General features: G+C 39.4%; 1 long non-coding RNA gene across 1 annotated transcript; it reads right to left on the reverse strand.

Annotated features, from left to right (window-relative positions):
- Positions 1–111: 111 nt before the first annotated feature.
- On the reverse strand, positions 112–3,419 carry LOC137982816 (uncharacterized). Its single transcript, XR_011118829.1, has 3 exons — positions 3,267–3,419; positions 1,567–1,643; positions 112–552 (listed from the first exon to the last, which is right to left on the reverse strand). It is a non-coding gene; the product is annotated as an uncharacterized lncRNA (long non-coding RNA).
- Positions 3,420–8,492: the final 5,073 nt, after the last annotated feature.

Genomic DNA, 8,492 nt, shown 5'->3' on the forward strand with positions numbered 1-8,492 from the left:
GGATGCATCATAAGGGGGGAAGGGACAGGATGGGTAAGATAGAGAAGGGGGAAGAGGATAATAGAGGACCTGTCAAGGAGAAAGAAAAAATGAGGGGAAAAAGTTTCTTCCTTTTTTTTTTTTTTTTTTTTTTTTTTTTTTTTTAATGGCAAGAAGCAAAAGCGACCAATCAGGTTACAGTATTCTGTAAATTTAAGGTCACGTGATCAAAATTGGCCAATCAGAGCGCTTGAATTTTTTTAGGCCTATTTTTTACTGATCCGTGGTTGTAAATAAACATTACAGCTTTCTGATTGGTCAGTTTCGATCACGTGACCCAAATCGTGCAATCTGATTGGTTGAATTTGTTTCCTGCCCAATATTGCTAATTTTACAAAGGAAATGGCTGAACTAACACAAATCCCCATAAAATACTCAAATAAAAGCGTTCGCTTCTTACCGCTAAAAAGCCATCGGAGCTGGACAAGGTTTCTCCGTCCAAATTAGACTCTAAAATTGTTCATTCTTTATCCTTTATGGTTTCCGCGGAGAATGTCAGAGGTCGAACGGCAACTGTCAAAACAAGATGAAAATTGTTGATATCAATGAACTCATCAACTTCTAAGATCGTAGCCTATTTCTGACTCAACATGTTTACAAAATTATTTCTGTATTTATTGTACATTCGTTTATGTTAATTTATCATCCTTATTGTAATTGAGATGTTCAAGCTTCATATTTACTGATATTTAAGCAACATTACAATGATCATAACAAAGGAAACAAGCGCGGAAACAATAGAGAAAACGGCCTAGTACAATAGAATATAACAATAGACCAGCCATTGTTTGTATGTCATTGAAATTTGCATATGTATAATTCCTTCTTTTGTTTTAAGTCACCTGGGACCGAATGAAGTGAATGGATGTGACGTCACGGCGACAACAATGGCGTATCGGAACAAAAGAATGACGGCCATATTGGCAAGAAGTGAAGATCATATTAGCATTAGGACAAAAGAATATTTAAACTGGACGCCATTATGAAAAGAGAATGGGCCAAATCAGAGTAGTATCACAAAGGATTCAACAAAAGAGCCTAGAGCAAAACACAATGACAAAATCGTCCTAGTTCAATAGAAAGACACAATGGAGCTACCGTGCAGAGACAATATGGCAACTATTGTTTGATGAACAGTTAATTTTGGTTTGGTATTGTTGATTGTTTTTGTTTCTTGTATTATTACGTTACGGTGGCCATAGTGGCAAGGCTAACAGTTCTGTATGAGCACTACTGAAGACAAAAGAATATTAATTTGATTGCATTATGAAAGAAGACTGTTCCAAGTCACAAAGGACGCAGCAATGGTGCTGGGCCAAAAAACAGTAACGAGAATGACGTCACGGCGGCCATTATGGTAAAAAACGGCCACATTGGTGAGCCCACTGGGACTTCATAAACACAATAGCATATGCTGTGACAAACAACTCATGATTAAAGCGTTCTTGATACGAAATCAAATTTAACTATTGTCTACGTAAAAACGTTTTCATAACATAAATAGTCGTTTTAAACTACATTCGTTACCAGGAAAAAAGAAGACGAATCCATGATTATTTCAGACCAGACGAGCTTTAGTCCAATAAACGCCACCTGCAATGTTCCTGAAAAAATAAATTCGGCGCTGTCAGTAAAATGTCACATTGAACGATGCATTGTTTGTTAGAACATGAAACGATATCACTTTTTCCAATACATCGCGGCACTGCGGCTTTTAACCAACAAGTCCTCGGCATTTTTATCCGGGAAAACATTTTTTAACTAAGCGCTTTAACAGGAGAAACCTTCACATTTTCTCTCGTATTTGCAAAATTTATCAAACGTGACTTTGCAAAGCGAGATTACATTTTCGCGTTTATTCTTTATTAAAAAGGCGTCGGTGTATGGAAAGACATTTGTTTATTCTCGGTTTTCACATGACGTCACGACCGCCATGTTGGTGCCCCGAAACAAAGGAAAGGTGGCCATGTTGGTGCTCCGACCAAATCCTCCGGGAATTTAACTTTATTATTATGCAAACGCTTCCTTTTGTTTTCGTTGAAAAACATGGCTGTTGATCACTTGAGTGAAAACCAGCAATAGGGTAAACATTAAGACATTTTTTGTTCAGATTTTAGTCTGTTCGAATGAGGGGCAGCAAATGCTTGTGAGTGAATTTTTTATGGGAAAATACTCTACCATTAAAGCTTCGTTCAGGAAAAAAAACGCCCCAATTCAAAAATGCAGCACTAATTCCCGCAATATTGATATGAAACTCTGTTCAAAACAGCCTTGGAAATTTATTTTCCTGGATAACATTGTTTAATTCGAAGTGGTTATTCTTCTCTTTCATTTAACTCTTTCTCTCTCTCCGGTAGTTTCGCTATACGGAGTTGTGCTACAAAAACGACAGATTGAGCAAAAAACTCCACCTTCAGGCACTCTACCGTAGCGTCTTACAACCCAACAAATACATTACAGACAAAAATTTGGTTTAATCAACGGAGTTGGTAATGTAAATTGGCCACCGTACAGAGATTCTACAGCTTTTAGAATCTCTGTACGGTGGCCAATTTACATTATCAACTCCATTGATAAAACCAAATTTTTGTATACTACTTCCCCACCGACGCAGCACCACAGTTTCTTTAGAAAATACCCCCTTCATTCATTACAGACAAAAGACACCCTACACCCCAACAGGAATTATTGCCTTTTAACCCAACCCCTCAACAGGCTACAGGTATTACCACCTTGCCGCCTATTAACCTAACATTCCTACAGGCATTACCACCTTTTAACCCTACCCCTCCACAGGCTACAGGTATTACCACCTTACCGCCTGTTAACACTCCTCCCCCACAGGCATTACCGCCTTTTCACCCTACCCCCCAAACAGGCTACAGGCATTACCGCCTTGTAACCCATCTTAACCTATGTTTGGCTCGGTTATTATATAGCATCAAAGGTTACTGCCGCGCACTTGTGGGATGAAAACCACCAGTACCAATAAGCTGTATTTTACCTTAACGCATGCGCAGTACGGTTTGGCGTTCCCTTTGCTCACAAAATCTATTAATCCGTGTATTAACTACATTAACTTTATTAATCCTCCAATTTAAGTGTAGCTAACAAACGTAATGCCTTGTGTTAATGTGCTGACAGTTCGAAACTTCTGAGCTAGTTAACCACAAGCGCGTCAGCTTATTTGATTAGTTACGAACTTTTAAAACAGAAACAAAACTTACGTCCACAAAACAGCCAATCAGTAGAAAGCCTATCAGTTTTGAGAGCAAAATTCTCCAGTTGACGATGGGGGTTGCGAAGGATGCCATAACAGATCCACTAGTCGCCCAATCCAAATCTCGGAGTCAGATCACCGATGCGCCATATCCAGGTTCTTCTCAGCCTATAGGTGCCAAATAAGCGACAAAAAAGGAAAGAGGTCAAGATTGACCGAGCGTCTTAAATTAAAAATAACTGAGGAAAAAGTGCTTCTTAATTCATACCTACAAATTGTTAGATTGAACCTTCATAAAAATTCTTAGTTCAGAGACATCACCAAATATATAGATCCAAGAACACAATAACCAAAATTTATATTCCAAATCTTCCAAAACAAGACAGTTATTCTGATAAAGTTGCGTTACTTGATGAGATGGATAGAATCTGAATCTCGCTCATCTTCTCCTATCCTCGTTATCTCATCTATATTTTATTATGAATTACCGCCTTTTAACCCTACCCCTCCACAGGCTACAGGTATTACCACCTTACCGCCTGTTAACACTCCTCCCCCACAGGCATTACCGCCTTTTCACCCTACCCCCCAACAGGCTACAGGCATTACCGCCTTGTAACCCGTCTTAACCTATGTTTGGCTCGGTTGTTATATAGCATCAAAGATTACTGCCGCGCACTTGTGGGATGAAAACCACCAGTACCAATAAGCGGTATTTTACCTTAACGCATGCGCAGTACGGTTTGGCGTTCACTTTGCTCACAAAATCTATTAATCCGTGTATTAACTACATTAACTTTATTAATCCTCCAATTTAAGTGTAGCTGACAAACGTAATGCCGTGTTAATGCGCTGACAGTTCGAAACTTCTGAGCTAGTTAACCACAAGCGCGTCAGCTTATTTGATTAGTTACGAACTCTTGAAACAGAAACAAAACTTACGTCCACAAAACAGCCAATCAGTAGAAAGCCTATCAGTTTGGAGAGCAAAATTCTCCAGTTCTAGCTCAAAAAATTCTCCAGTTCTAGTTGAGGATGAGGAATGCGAAGGATGCCATAACAGATTCACTAGTCGCCCAATCCAAATCTCGGAGTCAGATCACCGATGCGCCATATCCAGGCCCTTCTCAGTCTATAGGTACCAAATAAGCGACAAAAAAGGAAAGAGGTCAAGATTGACCCAGCGTCTTAAATTAAAATAACTGAGGAAAAAGTGCTTCTTAATTCATACCTGCAAATTGTTAGATTGAACCTTCATAAAAATTCTTATATCTGAGACATCACCAAATATATAGATCCAAGAACCCAATAACCAAAAGACAAGACAGTTATTCTGATAAAGCTGCGTTAATTGATGAGATGGATAGAATCTGGATCTCCCTCATCTTCCCCTATCCTCCGCGTTAACTTACCTATATTTTATTATGAATTACCACCTTTTTACCCAACCCTGAACAGGCTACAGGTATTACCACCTCGCCGCCTATTAACCTAACACCCCTACAGGCATTACCACCTTTTAACCCTACCCCTCCACAGGCTACAGGTATTACCACCTTACTGCCTGTTAACACTCCTCCCCCACAGGTATTACCGCCTTTTCACCCTACCCCCCAACAGGCTACAGGCATTACCGCCTTGTAACCCGTCTTAACCTATGTTTGGCTCGGTTATTATATAGCATCAAAGATTACTGCCGCGAACTTGTGGGATGAAAACCACCAGTACCAGTAAGCGGTATTTTACCTTTACGCGTGCGCAGTACGGTTTGGCGTTCACTTTGCTCACAAAATCTATTAATCCGTGTATTAACATGCAACATCTCTTTCAATAGTTGCATTCTACTGATACTTATTTACCAATTAAATAAAATGAAGGAGAACGCAATTTCTAATCTTGGGTGTCCTGTACATAGGGTGAGCTTTAGCAAGTCAGCGCCATCTTGAATTACGTAACACTTCCATGCACATCTTGGTTTTGATACATCAGTTGCGCAAATAACGATCGTGCACTAGGTGTATGGTGTCAATTAGCAACAACACGCTAATTTATCTCTCAGACAATTTTAACAAATTCCAGATTTTCAACAATCTTAGTTTTTGTCAAATCGTCACCTCTACTTCAAACTTTCCATTGTTGGCTACATTCCAGAAGCTTCATGTACTGATGCTTTTGATAGGCGTTCATTACATAAATTGAAAAATTAAATATTTTGAGCAAGAGCCGATAAAACGTAGATTTGATTTAGTAATGTACTATCTATATTTCGGCTGGCTACACTAGAGTTTACATTGGATTGCTTCTATGTTCATAAATATATATATATTATTTCTTTCAATTATGTCATTAAACAGAACTTAGGTGACATGTCTTTCAACGATCTGCCCTGATTAGCCGCGCTGCTATTTGCAGTGTTTATAACTTAATTTTGGATTGTTATTAAAGTTTTATTTTCAAGTGTTGTCTTCTTGGGGAATGTTATTCAACATGAGTGGTCGACTTGGAAAGAATCTTCCTAATGGACTACTAAACAATTTATTCCATGAGTGCGCCTTGGATATGAGTTGGCTATAACCAGTCTCATATCCAACAAGTGCGAATGGAATAATTGTTTTATTAAATTCCTTAAACTCCAAAAGTTTGAAGTTGCGAAATACAAGCGAAAAAAGCGAGAAAATCCGAGCGAAATCGAAAAATCTTGAAGATGGAGATGCGATGTTGTGTAATACCTGGTGATCAGACAGACACAGACTCATCACAAAATCATTTCTTACTTTTTCGCGTACTCCTAAGCGTCAAAATTGATCCAAAGTTTCCACAAAAACTGGGTTTTTTGCTTTATACAGAGAGAAATTTCGCATCCCGGCGAAAATTTTTTAGCTTAGCAACGCTTAGCGTAATCATTTGCCATATAAGGGCAAACTAAGGCGTATGAGCTTATAACCGAGATTGAGCGAACCAATCAGAGCACGAGAAACTGAATGCATTAACCGAGGTCGAAAATTCAATAACAATTGACAGACCACGAGAATAACTCATGGTTATAGGTTTCTGGCCGAAGTCAAAATGGATGAGTGAGTCTATGTGGTGAAACTGATAAACTAGTCAACTCTACGCATACTCCAAAACTCAGTAACGCCACATTTGTTTATAATATGAATATCTGTGTAATCTGAATACTGCGCACCTATTGACTGTCAACTTCATGAATTATTAATGAAGACAACGGGCCCGTATATGTGTAAAACAAAACAAAAAAGGCAAGGGGTGCCTAAAACACCCGGCTGGTATGTTAGCTACGCCATGCTGATGAGGCCCAGCAAAGCCGAAACAGCTGTCCATGGCTGCTAATTGACCGGGTGAAATGGTTGTGCGCATGCGTGATGTGTCGATTGCACCAGGTAACGGTTGGTGTTACGGTGTGTCACCTTGGATAGTGTTGAAGACGCGCTATGATTGGCTATTCAAACTCCAAGTATCCTTTGCTATTCACCTTAGAGAAACATGCGCGGGATTTGCGCCCGAAAATATTGTAGTCGTTGCGGGAATAAATGAGTTAAAATCAACTTTTTTTGCTTTCTTATCTCACTGTTTTAGTAAATTCTGAAACAACTTTTCATGGCTTCGCGGCTTGGTAACCACCACTAGCCACCTCCAATTCCGTAAATAGTTGTTAATTATTCACTGCAGTAATATATTGATAACGCGCTTTGTGAATTCGGCACCCTGCGCAGTCATCGTTTGAAATGTCACGCAATGCTCCCTCTTCGCAGTCTCTTTGACAGAGTGTTGCGTGACATCCCAAATGACGGCGTCAAGGAGACCATTGTGAATCTGAACCGTGCTTGAATTGCAAAGCGTGCACCTTGAGGTACCTCAATCATTAAGTACTAGAGTTTGTGTTTTGTTACCTCAGTAGACGAAGAATCTTGGTGTTCAACTTATGAAACAGACTTCAGCCATGTGAAGACCTCTGGACATAATGATGAGGGCGCACTTCCAGAAGCAGATTAACTTTCCTTGGTATCTTATTTGATGTTATTAAAATAACGCTGCTAAACTCTTCCTGATTATTATCTGAAAAGAAAGCATATTAGCGATTACCCTTGAAGCTCGTTAAACTAAAATACATGTTGTTTTAAACTATTTTCTGCTTCTTTTCAGTATCAATTGTTGTGGCTGTGTTGCCTATTATAGCCTATGCATGGAATAGAGGCCGTCGGTGACTGATCAGATACTAACCTTTCTGCTTTCCTTATCAAAGCACGAACTGATCTGGTGTACACGAAAAATTGCACCAAATGCAGTCATGTCTGAATCAATGCAAGGTCAATGCCAGCCTCGCTTTCATTCATAAGCAAGGTCACCAAGCCAACAAATATGCAAATGAGTTGAAGAGCCGCACCAAAACTAAGGGCCTGAGTTTCTCTCTCAAATTGAACGGGAAAATCAAAAGCCGTTGTTAGTAAGATATTTACTTCATCTCTAGCTGTTTGAGACAAGCAAAGAAAACAAACTTTAATGTTTATTGGTCATTATTGACATTTTTTTCTCTTTAGTTCCATATTGCATAAATTAGAACACTAAAAATTTGCTTGAATAGGAGATGGGCACTTCAAGGTTAAATAATATTGTAATGAGTTACACGTCTTATTTCGCCTGTAGAGTGCAATGTTGACAGAGTTACCTTTGCTTAGGTATTTTTATTCCTTGGTCTTTGGTCCTGTTGTTTCACAGCGCATATACTAAAACAGTGGATAGCGTTGAACTCGCGCGCTGATTGGCTACTCAAACTCCGGACATCTTTTGCTATTCAACTCCGAGCAATTCGCACGGAATTTGCTCCCGAAAATGTTGTAATCTTGCTGGGATAAATGAGTTAAAATCTTTTTTTTTTGTGCTATATTATCTCACCTGGATATTTTAGCCACCCGCACTTCGGTGAATAGTTGCTAAGCAGCGCATTATAACCAGATGAAATGGCTGTGCGCTTACGTGACGTGATGGCCACAGTGGATTTGGTGTGTTCACCTTGCGTTTAATGCTCTGTTGTTTCATGTCAAATCCATTGGCTACACGGAGTACGTACCAACGTTATTTAAGCCTGGAGGGAAGCTACGATTAATCTTTCGATCCCACAACTTCGCCGTTGGAGCCGTCTTAAATTTGCATATTGCATATCAAATAGCGGTTATGTTGCCTCTGGAGTGAATGGCACAAGCACCGAGAACCT

Source organism: Montipora foliosa, chromosome 13 (genome assembly GCF_036669935.1).
Source record: "Montipora foliosa isolate CH-2021 chromosome 13, ASM3666993v2, whole genome shotgun sequence".
NCBI lineage: Eukaryota > Metazoa > Cnidaria > Anthozoa > Scleractinia > Acroporidae > Montipora > Montipora foliosa.